The sequence below is a fragment of the Lampris incognitus genome, chromosome 1 (genome assembly GCF_029633865.1).
Source record: "Lampris incognitus isolate fLamInc1 chromosome 1, fLamInc1.hap2, whole genome shotgun sequence".
Classification (NCBI taxonomy): domain Eukaryota; kingdom Metazoa; phylum Chordata; class Actinopteri; order Lampriformes; family Lampridae; genus Lampris; species Lampris incognitus.
This window is the reverse complement of record NC_079211.1, coordinates 16,253,028-16,265,535: the sequence shown is the minus strand read 5'-3', so window position 1 is coordinate 16,265,535 and position 12,508 is coordinate 16,253,028.

Genomic DNA, 12,508 nt, shown 5'->3' with positions numbered 1-12,508 from the left:
TTCGGCGACTACTATCTGGATGTATCTGAAAACAGGAAGGCCGGTTCCAATAAACAAGGGGAGCGGAAGACAACCAGAGTTCTACTTCCTGTTGCAGGGCAAAGGAGGAAACAGCAGATTTTTTAGGAATTCTAATCAGAAGCAAACCCCTGAGAAGGAGGGTATCTTCAGTGGGATGTGTAAGAAGACTCGCACGGCCATGTGCTACACCATCTTTTTTACTGACGTGTTTGCGAATTAATTGCGGTGTTTGCTTTATGAGTGACTTGGTTTCCACTGTGGGGTTATAGTGCGGTGTATTTTTATAACTTTCGGTGTGTGTGTGTGCGTGTGTGTTAGGGGGGCGCCGGCCGATGTTTATCCCTGTACTGTGTTGCTGTTATCAGAGCGAGTGTTTATCTGTTTGCATTGAGCTCTCCGGGCCCTGGGCTGAGCCGCTCTTGGCTGTGTTTGTGGGTCAGCAGCAACGAGAGAAAGGCACCCCGGGCACATCCTAATCGCCGCTTCCTCTCCTCAGCACGGCCCCGTGTCCTCGGACGGCGTTTGCGGTTGCGAAAACCCGGGGGAAAAGAGAGATAGAGGAAGAGATGGGGGGGGGGGGGGGTATTGAGCTGAGGAGGGCAAAACGAGGTAGAATCATCAATCCTCTTTGAAAGTCCTCTCAGCCACGACGGTGTTCAACAGTCTTTTCAAGTGAGTTAATCTGCAAGGGTCGGGGGACCTCAACCAAGATAGCGCACAATTAGTGGCGTGGTCAACGGTTTAACGGCTCTCCCCCTTACCGATACCTCACTGAGAGTCCTCTTTCAGAGCTGTCCGCTTTATCTCGCTGATGAATGGTGACCTGTGACCAGATTATTGTGTCTGGTCAGTGTCCTCTGTGCTGGCTCAGCCGTAAAAATCGGGAGATAGAAAGCCCTCTTTATTGGTGCGGGGCCAGGAATGACTGAGTTATTGGGCCTGTCAATTAAACACATAGTTATGGCACGCTCCTGGCCGCCTTCCCCTCCCTCCTTCCGTCCCTCCGTCCTCTCTACCCTTGCCCTATCCGTGCCCCAGATAGAGCAGGCAGGGATATGGAGAGGGAGAAACAGAGCCTCTCTTGGCGAGTACAGCTCTTCCCTCCCGTTCCCTTCCCCACCCCAGTTTTATCAGTGTGTGTGTGTGTGTGAGAGAGAGGGAGAGAGAGGGAGGGAGAGGGAGGGAGACTTTGATTCTGTTTACCACTTTGCTTCACTTCTGTGCCCTCCTTCATGGTACATTGAGTTAGACAAGTTAGCATTTAATCAAATTACCATTCCGTGTGAGGGCCAGCCATGGTGGAGTTTCGTTTTGGGTGTGTGGGGGCAGGAACAATTAGGAGGAAGGAGGCGTGATGATCAGAAGCAGACAGCAGAATAAGTATCCGGCACGTTAACGCCGCTCACAGATCAGACCGATGTTGCGATGACATCAGTGCACACTACATGGAGATTTATTTCTCGAATGTTAACAGGCAGCTTTGTCATCAGACTAAGAGCTGCAGTTTTTCCGCCATGGAAACTCATTTTACTTGGAATGTTTTTTTATTTTTCCAGAGCTGACATGGATGATGCAGCCTAACACGTGTAAATGAAGCACACGTGGGTCTCACATGTCCCGATGCATTCATTCATTTATTATCCGACCCGCTTTATCCTGCTCTCAGGGTTGCGGGGATGCTGGAGCCTGTCCCAGCAGCCACTGGGCGGCAGGCGGGGGGGGGGGGCACCCTGGACAGGCCGCCAGGCCATCACAGGGATACAACCTATGTAAAATCATAGACACCCCCCCCCCACACACACACACGCCTAACCCCTAACCCTAACCTAATTCTAATTTTTGAGCCTAAACCCAAGTCCTAACCCTAAAATACACCCTTTTCCTTATGGGGACCCATAAAATATCCCCACAAGGTAGGTGGTTTCAGGTTTTTGTATCCTAATGGGGACGAAAAATCTGGTACACACACACACACGCACACGCACACGCACACACACACACACACACACACACAGCCTGGTTTGTGTAGCCACTCTGCAGTGGTGATGTAACTACATTTACTCCAGGTTCTCGGATTTGCCCAAAATCCGAGGACAGAGACTCTTGGGTGACGAGCGACATCTGCAGGACGCAACAGAAGTTGCTCCGTGGACAGGCGAATCAGATTCAGAAGCATATATAAATACCCGTTCCCAACCCTTTTCATGGCGTGACCCACCTGTGGAAACGCTTTTTGGCCAGGGGGGACCCCCCCCCCAAAAAAACATACATTACGCAATAAAATAAGTAATGAAATTGTCGTTAGCTGTCAAAAAGCCAGATGACTACGAGCCTCTCTGTGTAGTTTCTCCATGCAGCATTCCTCTCCCCAGTTCCGGGCGCGTGGCCTGCTGACGATATTACGACAGACTGGGCAGGTCAACGGTAAACATTGTTTCAGTGATATTTTGCAATGCAATAAATGATGTAACTGTTTGCATTGGCTTCTTCTTCTTCTTTTTTTACAAAACCCCAAGATATTTGACCCCCCCCCAATAAATAAATAAATAAAAAGTGCTTTCTTACTCTGTCTTCAAACGAAATGTATTTATTGGGGACACCTCACGACCCCTTTCTATGACCCACATGTGAGTCCCAGCTCATAGTTTGAACACCAGAGTTAAGGTACTTAAATGTTGACGTATGCCAGTAGTCCAGCCCAGTGGAATAACATAAGGAATAATGTCTTGGAACATTTTAAGGATGGTTGATATGAGGTTATATGTCTGGCTGTGGCGAGCTGCAAGACGGCATGGCGCATGAGCGCGGAGTTGCATGCGGCGTACCTCACGCATCAGACTGCAGTTCAGAGGTTTCACCACTTGATGGCGCTTTGACTCTTTCGCAGGATAAAGACGCTGCTGGCCAATGTGGGTGGGGGGCAGCAAGAAAACGCATAAGATCAGATAGGGCGAAGATGTGAGAAAGAGTTCCCCGTTTCAGTGGTCACAATAACGCACAGGCAAATCCCAGTTTGAGGGGTATCATTTCTGATGGAGTGAAACCGACGAAACGGATCTCAGATGATGAAATGAAATTGACCAGATTTGCCATGAGACATTTTTTATCAACTAACAGGATTTGGGATTTTAGCTCACTCTTTGATTGGGCTCTTCGAGAGGAAATGGGTCTGCTCACAGTCAGATCATAGGGCCGGTATTCTGAGCTCCACACGGGTCCGCATTAATGACAATAGTAGGCTTTGGCTTCAAAACTCAGCTTCCTGATTCTGAGATGTGGGTGTAGGTATATGTGTGTAGTAATCCCTTAGATACAGCCATATTCTCTACTGACGACCCTCTCCACCGAGATTTCGGCCCTGAGTCCGCGTGTCAGTCAAATAGCTCATGGTCCAGACCAACAAAGCTGCAGATAAAAAAATGCACCCTGGGCAAAAAAGCAATTTGGTGAGACCTACAGCGTGATATGTAGCTATTTGGTTAACGCTTCAGAGGCCTCGACTGAATCTGTAACGCGAGGTAGCTACCAAACCGAGGCTTGTCCAGCTGAACGGTGGAATCAATCTATTAAATTTCATGATTTTCCTCTTTAAAGCCATGAAATGAGTTCATTTACGTTACACATCCACAGAGAAGCTCGGCCAAAAAGCATGTTCTCACACTTTTGCCGGCCATTTATACCGTCGGAGGATACCTAATTGAAACAAGTTGGGTAATGGTGTGGTTTAAATTAAAGGCTACAAGTCAAGTGGAACTTTCTCATTTATAATTCAGTGGAGCAAAGCGTCCTTGCTTAAATCCTTTGAGAGGCAAGATAAGAGGCTGTTTAATCTGCACATGGGAGACATGGCCTCCGTCAGTTCCAGCTCTCAGATTCTGATCAGTCGGGATGGGGTCGGGTCATTGGAGACACTGGTCATTTGTGTTTATTTGTGTGTATTTATGCCCAATGCCCAAATTTGCACATGCAAAAAGCCTTAATTGGCTTGCTCAGATGGGTTGTCTGTTGACTAGGGGCCTTTCTGCGTGGTGTTCGTATGTTCTCCCCGTGCTCGCATGGATTTCCTCCAACATCAAAAAGGACTCCAGTAAAAGAAGAATTGGTGCCTGGGCGCTGGAGGAAAGGGCTGCACACGGCTCCTGGCTGCCCCTGGAGGAAGAACAGCAGGATGGGAAAAATGCAGAGGAACATTTCTTCAGCCACCACTCCCTGCACGCCTGTGTGTGTTCTAGTGTGTAGCAAGTCTCTCTCTCTCTCTCTCTCTCTCTCTCTCTCTCTCTCTCTCTCTCTCTCTCTCTCTCTCTCTCTCTCATTAGTGTTGTACTGAATAGGGAGTTTCTGTTCGAGAAAAAAAAGGAGAAGAAGCAATCCCTCTGGGCCAGTTGTTAGGAGAAACCTGTTGTAAAGGTTACAGCCAGCCTTCCAAGTTGTGGCAACTGTCACTTTCACGTTAGCAGCTGTCCAAGCACAAAGTCGCCAATTATCATTTTTCATCTGCCGGTGGTGGAGGGAACGTTAGTCATAGATAGACAAAGGGAGAGAGGGCGAGAGAGAGAGAGAGAGAAAATGAGAGCGACAGATAGATAGATGGAGAGAGAGAGAGAGAGAGAGAGAGAGAGAGAGAGAGAGAGAGAGAGAGAGAGAGAGAGAGAGAGAGAGAGAGAGAGAGAGAGAGAGAGAGAGAATGAGAGCGACAGATAGATAGATGGAGAGAGAGAGAGAGAGAGAGCGCCAAAATAAGGCAGAGTCAGCAAAGATAAGCCAGGAAATAAAAACCTATTTCCCCCAGTATGGAAATCAGACAGCATCCGACATGACAGAAGGTGAATCCATCATCTGCAAAGGAAATGGATTCAATTAGATGGCTCCTTCTGCCGTGAGAATAGGCACAGTGATTGTTTTTATGGTAATAATGATAGTAATTGCAAAGAATCCGAGTCCTTTCCCACTGATTATTCAGTGTAAATAAGCAGAGAGACCAACATGGAGACCGTGTGTGTACGTAGGCACATGTGACTCCGTAGGCACATGTTCATGCTCACCTACTGGGAGCTCGTCTACGTTCCCTCAACTCTATTCCATTGAATTTAACTCCCTTAACCTGACTTAACCTCGACCTCTCCCTGACCCTAACCTTAACCCAGCACTGACCTTAACCTAACCTTAATCGATAGCTAACCTATTCGATAGCTAACCCGCGGGGCTGAGGGAACACGGGGCCGACCCCCACCTACGCAAGTGACAAGAGTGTGTGCACGTCTACGTGTATTTGCATGCGAGAGAGAGAGGAAGAGACCGAGGTAGAGACTGCGAGCTTGTGATCGTGTGGCACTTCTGCATGTTCGAGTCTGTGAGCATGCGTGCGACGGTGTTGCTGCGAGTGTGATGGAGGCAGAATCTTCCCCGGGGAGTTGTCCACTGATCTGCTGCTCAGCGCCTCTGTCTGATCTTCTGCAGAAGGTAAATGCTGTTAGAGTTTGAAAGATGGCACATACGTTAGTTCTTCTCTGGAAAAGATACGATCCCGTGTTAGCTCAGCAGCAGCTCTGTGTTTTTACTCTTTATTTTGCTCTTTCACAGTGCAGAGGCTAAGGTTTCAATTTCAGATAAGATGAATGTGCACATAGTAAATATTATTGATTCCAATGGTAGTTTTTCTTTTCTTTTTTTCCCCCCTCCCTTTGGACTCGTTTGCCTGAAGTATTCACTCCAAGAACTCCTGGGTGCTACGAGAGGGGCATTTGTTTTTTTGTGTGCGAAGATACCGTCTCATAATTTCCCAGAGATTACCAACATAAATGGCTTCAACCCCAGGTTGAAATCCTGAAGAAAGAGCTGGCGTCTCTCACTTGGGTGGGATCAAAGATTGTCTGACATCTTTTCACCTACGACTGATAATAGAGCACAAAGCGCAGATGTGGGTGGCTTTGATTGCTGCTGGCCTGCTGAGACTGTTTTCTGACCTTTCGCCTGACTGACTGAAACTTGCCGACTGATCAGCGTCAATAGCAGGCACTAACAGCTTCTTCTGGTAAAGTGGGAAAGATGCAACTTTGGTGGTGGAAGAGCTAGAATATACTGCATTGGTAGGGCGTCCGGGTAGTGTAGCGGTCTATTCCGTTGCCTACCAACACGGGGATCGCTGGTTCGAATCCCTGTGTTACCCCTGGCTTGTTTGGGCATCCCTACAGACACAATTGGCGGTGTGTGGGTGGGAAACCGGATGTGGCCTGGTCGCTGCACTAGCACCTCCTCTGGTCACTCGAGGCAACTGTTTAGGGGGGAGGGGGAACAGGGGAGAGTAGTGATCCTCCCACGTGCTACGTCCCCCTGGTGAAACTCCTCACTGTCAGGTGAAAAGAAGCAGCTGGCGACTCCATGTGTATTGGAGGAGGCATGTGGTGGTAGTCTATAGCCCTCCCCAGCTCGGCAGAGGGGGTGGAACAGTAACCAGGACAACTCGGAAGAGGGGGATAATTGGGCCGGATACAATTGGGGAGAAAATGGGGGGGGAAATTAAAGAAAAATACTAAATTGGGATGAGCAATAGAAATGAAAGAGATGATTTGGAGATGAAGGACCGAGGTAAAGAAGGAAGATAACAAATCATCTAGAATATGTTTTTTTTACATGAAAATAGTTAATAGCCACAAGACTAATTTGATAAACTAAACCAGGCATCTGTGCAGATTTTGCTCTTCATTCTCCATCCTGCAGCAGTAATGCCCAGTCTGTGGTCATGACAATGAGGGTTGCATGTCTCACTGCCTCCATCTGTGCCGATAAAGCTTCTCTCGGAACACAACAGCACCAGAAAACCAGAACTGTTAATCTGCCTTATTTACTCCTCCCAATATGGCCGCTTTGTCACACACATAAACGATGTGTGTGACAAAGCGCGGTCCTCCAGGATAAATATTTCCCCAGCGTCGGTACATACTAAATGTTGATTTATCCTCAGCTTGTTAAACTGGCCAGTCTGCATATGGTGTGTTTGTGTTTTATTGGGCTGCGTCCACTGTAACAATATCCACTGTAATTATCGTCAGTGTGTGACAGCGATGCCGGGGATCATTCATTAGTCTGCAGAGAACGGCCCATATTCATATACACGTGTGTGTATATGATGGGTTGCCATTTGTGCTGTGTGTTGTGGAGGCCTCATCAGGCCAAAGGCCGAGGAACAGCTTAATGTTGTCTGATTTAATTCTAATGAACTACTTTTCAGCTCATTTTTACTTTCTTCACAGAGAGAGGGGGGGGAGGGGGAGAGAGAAAGCGCAGAGATGAAGAGAGAATAAGATAAAGATGAAGATCTGATTGGTTGGGTGGCTATTTATGTTGCCGGAGCAAAGAGAATTTTGAAACAGGCCATTTAACTTAACGCTCCCTCTCCTTTGTTAACAATCTGAGGATAATTAGTATTACTAATCAAAACACTTGCGGCGCCTCTCCCCCCGGTGCGTCGTCTTCCCCCCGGGGGCCGTTCTGAAATGCCTCGCGCCAGGCAGGGCCAGTCAGTTGTTGTCTTTCATGTTGTCACCGGATATAGATGAGCGCTGCCGGATGCGTCACGCGCCCCCCCTCCCCCTGTCTGTCTTGGTTGTATAAACGTCACCGCCAGCGACCGCATGCGAGTCATATCAACCATCCGCCATCGTTGTTTGTTTTTGTGTGTTTTCTTGCTGATTCTTGCGCTGATAACTTTCAACAAAAACAAAACAGAGCCAAACAATTAGCATTAGCAGTTATGCTACGCCACGCGTTGTGGCGAAGGTTCCGCGCGTCACAAGCGAACAACGCTAATTGTCGGCGAGCTGAGACAGCAAATTAAGAGCACGCGCGGGGAGGAAGGGGGATTCCATGCCGTTCTTGCAATTGAAACAGCGCATGGTTTCCAAGAGTGCTCTTCGTGGAGGATGGTGCTCAAAACCCCCGATCTAATAATTGCGAGCACGGTGCACCCCGTTAACCCTTTGCAAGCCCCACTCTTGTTTACGCTTTGATTCGCTGGCTTCTGAAACACGCCCGGCGGCAAAGCAAACACACCTCTGAGGGTGGGGGTGGGGGGGGGCGGTGGGAAGGTTTGTTTACATTGACGACGGTTGCACACGTTGGAACAGACTGCGCCTCTCTAAAGCGCGTCTTGTTTCATGTTCCAGAGGTTGTGAAAAATGAAAACACGAGTAAAAAATAAGATCGGGCCAATGTCTTCTAGGAATCTTTTCTCACAGAAAATGAGTGGGGTTAAATTATTTCTGAACCGTGAGTGAATTACAGTACATTGTGGGGGTGGTGGTGGGCAATCAGGGCTAACAAAATAGACTCACATTCGCTTAACATTTTTGAGGCTACAAACACGATTTCTGCTCTAGGATGCAGAAGTAGCATAATGGCAACGCCAATCAAACGTCTCACACAGCTCACACAGGCACGGAGTAAGGAAAGTGGCAGTGACAAATCCTCTTACGTTATTTGTTTCTCCGGGTTTAGCTGAGAAGCTGGTGGGGGACATGAGTTCACAATCATATGAACATGAACATAGCATGCTTGCACATGAACATGAGAGGGCAAAATAACTGCTTGAATCTCTAAACGTAGTTCAAGTTTGTTTTTGTTTTTATTTTCAGCACGTTTCTCTAACAATTTGCAGGGTGAGTTGCCGTATAGCTGACACAGAAACGGCTAAATAGTCTACGTAAAACATTATTAGCAGGCTTAAATGTGATGCAGGAATTATCCACCGGTGAGTGCATTTATTTTTGCATTTCATGAAATTATTGTGAGGGACATTTTAGCAGACCCCAAAAGCTGTGCTCCAGCACCCCTAAAATACATTTATTCATGCAATAACGGTACGACTGTTTTTTTAGACCCCCCCCCTCCTTTTTCTCCCTAATTGTATCCGGCCAATTACCCCACTCTTCCGAGCCATCCCGGACGCTGCTCCACCCCCTCTGCCGATCCGGGGAGGGCTGCAGACCACCACTGGTTCTCTTCACCTGACAGTGAGGAGTTTCGCCAGGGGGGACACAGTGCGTGGGAGGATCATGCTATTCCCCCCAGTTCCCCCTCCCCCCTGAACAGGCGCCCCCAACCGACCAGAGGATGCGCTAGTGCAGCGACCAGGACACATACCCACATCCGGCTTCCCACCTGCAGACACGGTCAATTGTGTCTGCAGGACGCCTGAACAAGCCGGAGGTAACATGGGGATTCGAACCGGCGAGCTCCGTGTTGGTATGCAACAGAATAGACCGCCACACCACCCGGACACCCAGACTGCTCTTCTTAAGGTGGAAGTTAAACACCTCTTTGGCTCGGAGAGTGATCTAGTTATAAACCAGGCTGAGTTCATAGATAATTAGCATTCAGAAATCAGAGCATTTTATTCTTTATCATAGCTCATGAATGAAATGAAGTCATGCAATTTGCGCATTTGCAACCCAGCTCACACCAACAAGACCGCTCTCTTGTATGCTGTTAATGATAATTTCGCCCAGAATTAGCGATATTTCATGGTCACTTTGATGACAGGTTTTGATAAAACGTGGCCGCAACCGATGCATCCTAACATGTTTTTGAGGCAAGGTATTGTTTTCAGAGGTGTTGTTTATGAGTCACCGTTTTCATCAATTCTCATTAATGATTGGTCAAAAAAGCCAAGAGCTAAGCCTGGATCACAACAAGAACAAGAGAGGGAGAATAGCGGGAACCGAAGCCCCTGGAGAGAGGGCAGCCTGAAGGGGATCTGGGCCCTGCTGATGTCCGACGGGCTTGTTTGGCCTCTATTCTTGTATTCATGTTACCTCGCTGGAACAGCGGTTCTTAAACAAATATGATCTCTCCAACCTCCGTATTGTCACAAATTGATCCACCGGCACAGATTTAGCTCCAAGGACGCCCATATTGGAGGACATTTTGTTGTTTTGAATTGTAAATCTGTCTACACTCTGTGTCGGAGGACAACAGTGATGAATGACATAAACAGTCATTGCCATTCATCCTAAAGCTGGTGAGCGCGTTTGAAGCAAATTAAGCTAAAGTTCAAAACTAAGCTACTCCTCAGTCTCTCGCCTGTATACTCTGGGACCACCTCATGGACACACACCAGGGGGTCCATGGACCACGCTTTGAAAAGCACCACCACACTACTACAAAGTCTCAGTACTGTCAAATCAAACGAACCCTGCTGCTCTCAGCACTCGCTGACAGAAAGTTTTATGTAAATAAAACCTTAATGCACGCGAACTTTGAGTTGCGAGCTGTTTATCTTGACAACTGAGAGAACAGCGTGTGTGTACTTGAGACGCCATGTGCTTTTAGTTGATTTAAAAGTGATATATATTCAGATATTAATGTAGGGCAGGCTCGCTCCTGGAGCTATTTCAAAATGTTCCAGCTTTATTGATCTGTGACACACTGCGTTCTGTGCCAGAACTCTTCCGGGAGGGGGAGTTCACATGCATCATAAGGTGTAAAAGAAGACCTCTTTCAAAACCTCTTTCAAAACATGCTTTGGGCAAGGGAGAGAGCCCGAGAGTTACCGTGAATTGCATATTGGAAGAAAAAAAAAGGGCACACAATAAAAGAAAACAGATATGAATGTGTAAACAATTCTGATAATGCCTACCATTATTCTTGATTTAGCTAGGCCCATACAACAAACAGTACAATGCCATCCACATAGGACAGGGTGTCCCTGTAGCTAGTTTGATTATGTGATGGATGTACTCCATGGCTAAGTGTGTGTGTGTGTGTGTGTGTGTGTGTGTGTGTGTGTGTGTGTGTGTGTGTGTGTGCCTATGTGTATATCAGTGCGTGCACGTGACAGTGGGTTTTGAACGTGCGTGTGCACATGCGCTCGTGTTCCTAGGTACGTGTGGGTGTGCACATACACCGCCTGAGACAGAGGATTAACAGCAGATAGCATTCTCGAAGCAGAACCAATCTCACAGAGAGAGAGAGAGAGAGAGAGAGACAGGGGTCTCTGGGCTCTTAGTTCTGAGCCCTCGTTCTCCTCCCTGGTTTCGCTCGCTCACTTTTCTCAGCACCATGCATAAAATCAGTGGGGCTTTGGGAAGAAACCCTCAAACACTGTCTGCGAGCCGTGGTCTCCATTTAAAATCATTTAAAGCTCCCCTTCCGAAGGAAAGGAGAGAGAGGATGAGAGATTCCTTACAAGATAGATAGATAGATAGATAGATAGATAGATAGATAGATAGATAGATAGATAGATAGATAGATAGATAGATAGATAGATAGATAGACTTATACTGCTTTGATTTGTCATAGCCTTATATGCATGTCTCATACATACAAGGGAACAAAATTACGTTTTGCATGGACCTCAGTGCAGCATAAAAACAAACAACATGCAATAAATATTAAAACAAAAAGAGCATTGAACACAAGACTTACTTCACAGACCTAAACATCACAAGCACACCTGACACGGACAGCGAGTAACACGGTAAAAAAGTCATTTTATGGAGGTCTAACTGTTTAGGCTGTTGAGGAACCTCACAGCCTGAGGAATGAAAATGTTGCATAGTCTGGTGGAGGCAGCACGGATGCTCCGGTACCTCCTGCCAGAGGGTAGGAGGGTGAAGCGGATGTGGGAAGGGTGGGTGGGGTCCTTCACGATGCTAAGAGCCTTCCGGGTGCACCGTGCGTCGAAGATGGCCTGGATGGATGGGAGAGCAGTTCCTATGATCTTTCCAGCTGTCTTCACTATCTGCTGTAGGTATTTGCGGTCGGAGGCCTTGCAGTTCCCATGCCAGACAGGGATACAGCTGGCCAGAATGCTCTCTATGGTGCCTCTGTAGAATGTAATGAGGATGGGTGGGGGGGAGACTCGCCTTCTTCATATGCCGCTGGAAGTGAAGATGCTGCCGGGCCTTCTTGGAGAGCGCAGTGACATGTTAGGACCAGAAGAGGTCCTCTGTGATGTGAACTTCCAGGAACTTAACACTGCTGACGCTCTCCACGTCCATGCCATTGATGGTCAGAGGGGTATGGTGGGCGCTGGTCTTTCTAAAGTCAATAATGACCTCCTTAGTTTTTCCTATATTTAGGGGGAGGTTGTTGTTTTTGCACCTCGCCGCCAGTTGATCCACCTCCGCTCTGTATGATGATTCATCATTGTTGCTGATGAGACCTACCACTGTGGTATCATCAGCAAACTTTATAATGAAGTTGGAGGTGGATGATGCTGTGCAGTTGTGAGTCAGTAGGGCGAACAAGAGCGGACTGATCACACAGCCCTGTGGAGCGCCGGTGCTCAGTGTGATGGTCCTGGAGGTGATCTTGCCAGTTTGCACGAACTGTGGTCTCCCCGTGAGGAAGTCCAGCACCCAGTTGCAGAGGGAGGTGTTAAGGCCCAGGTGGCTCAGCTTTTCGATCAGGTGTTGTGGTATGATTGTGTTAAAGGCTGAGATGAAGTCAATGACCAACATCCTCACATAGCTGTTCTTTCTCTCCAGGT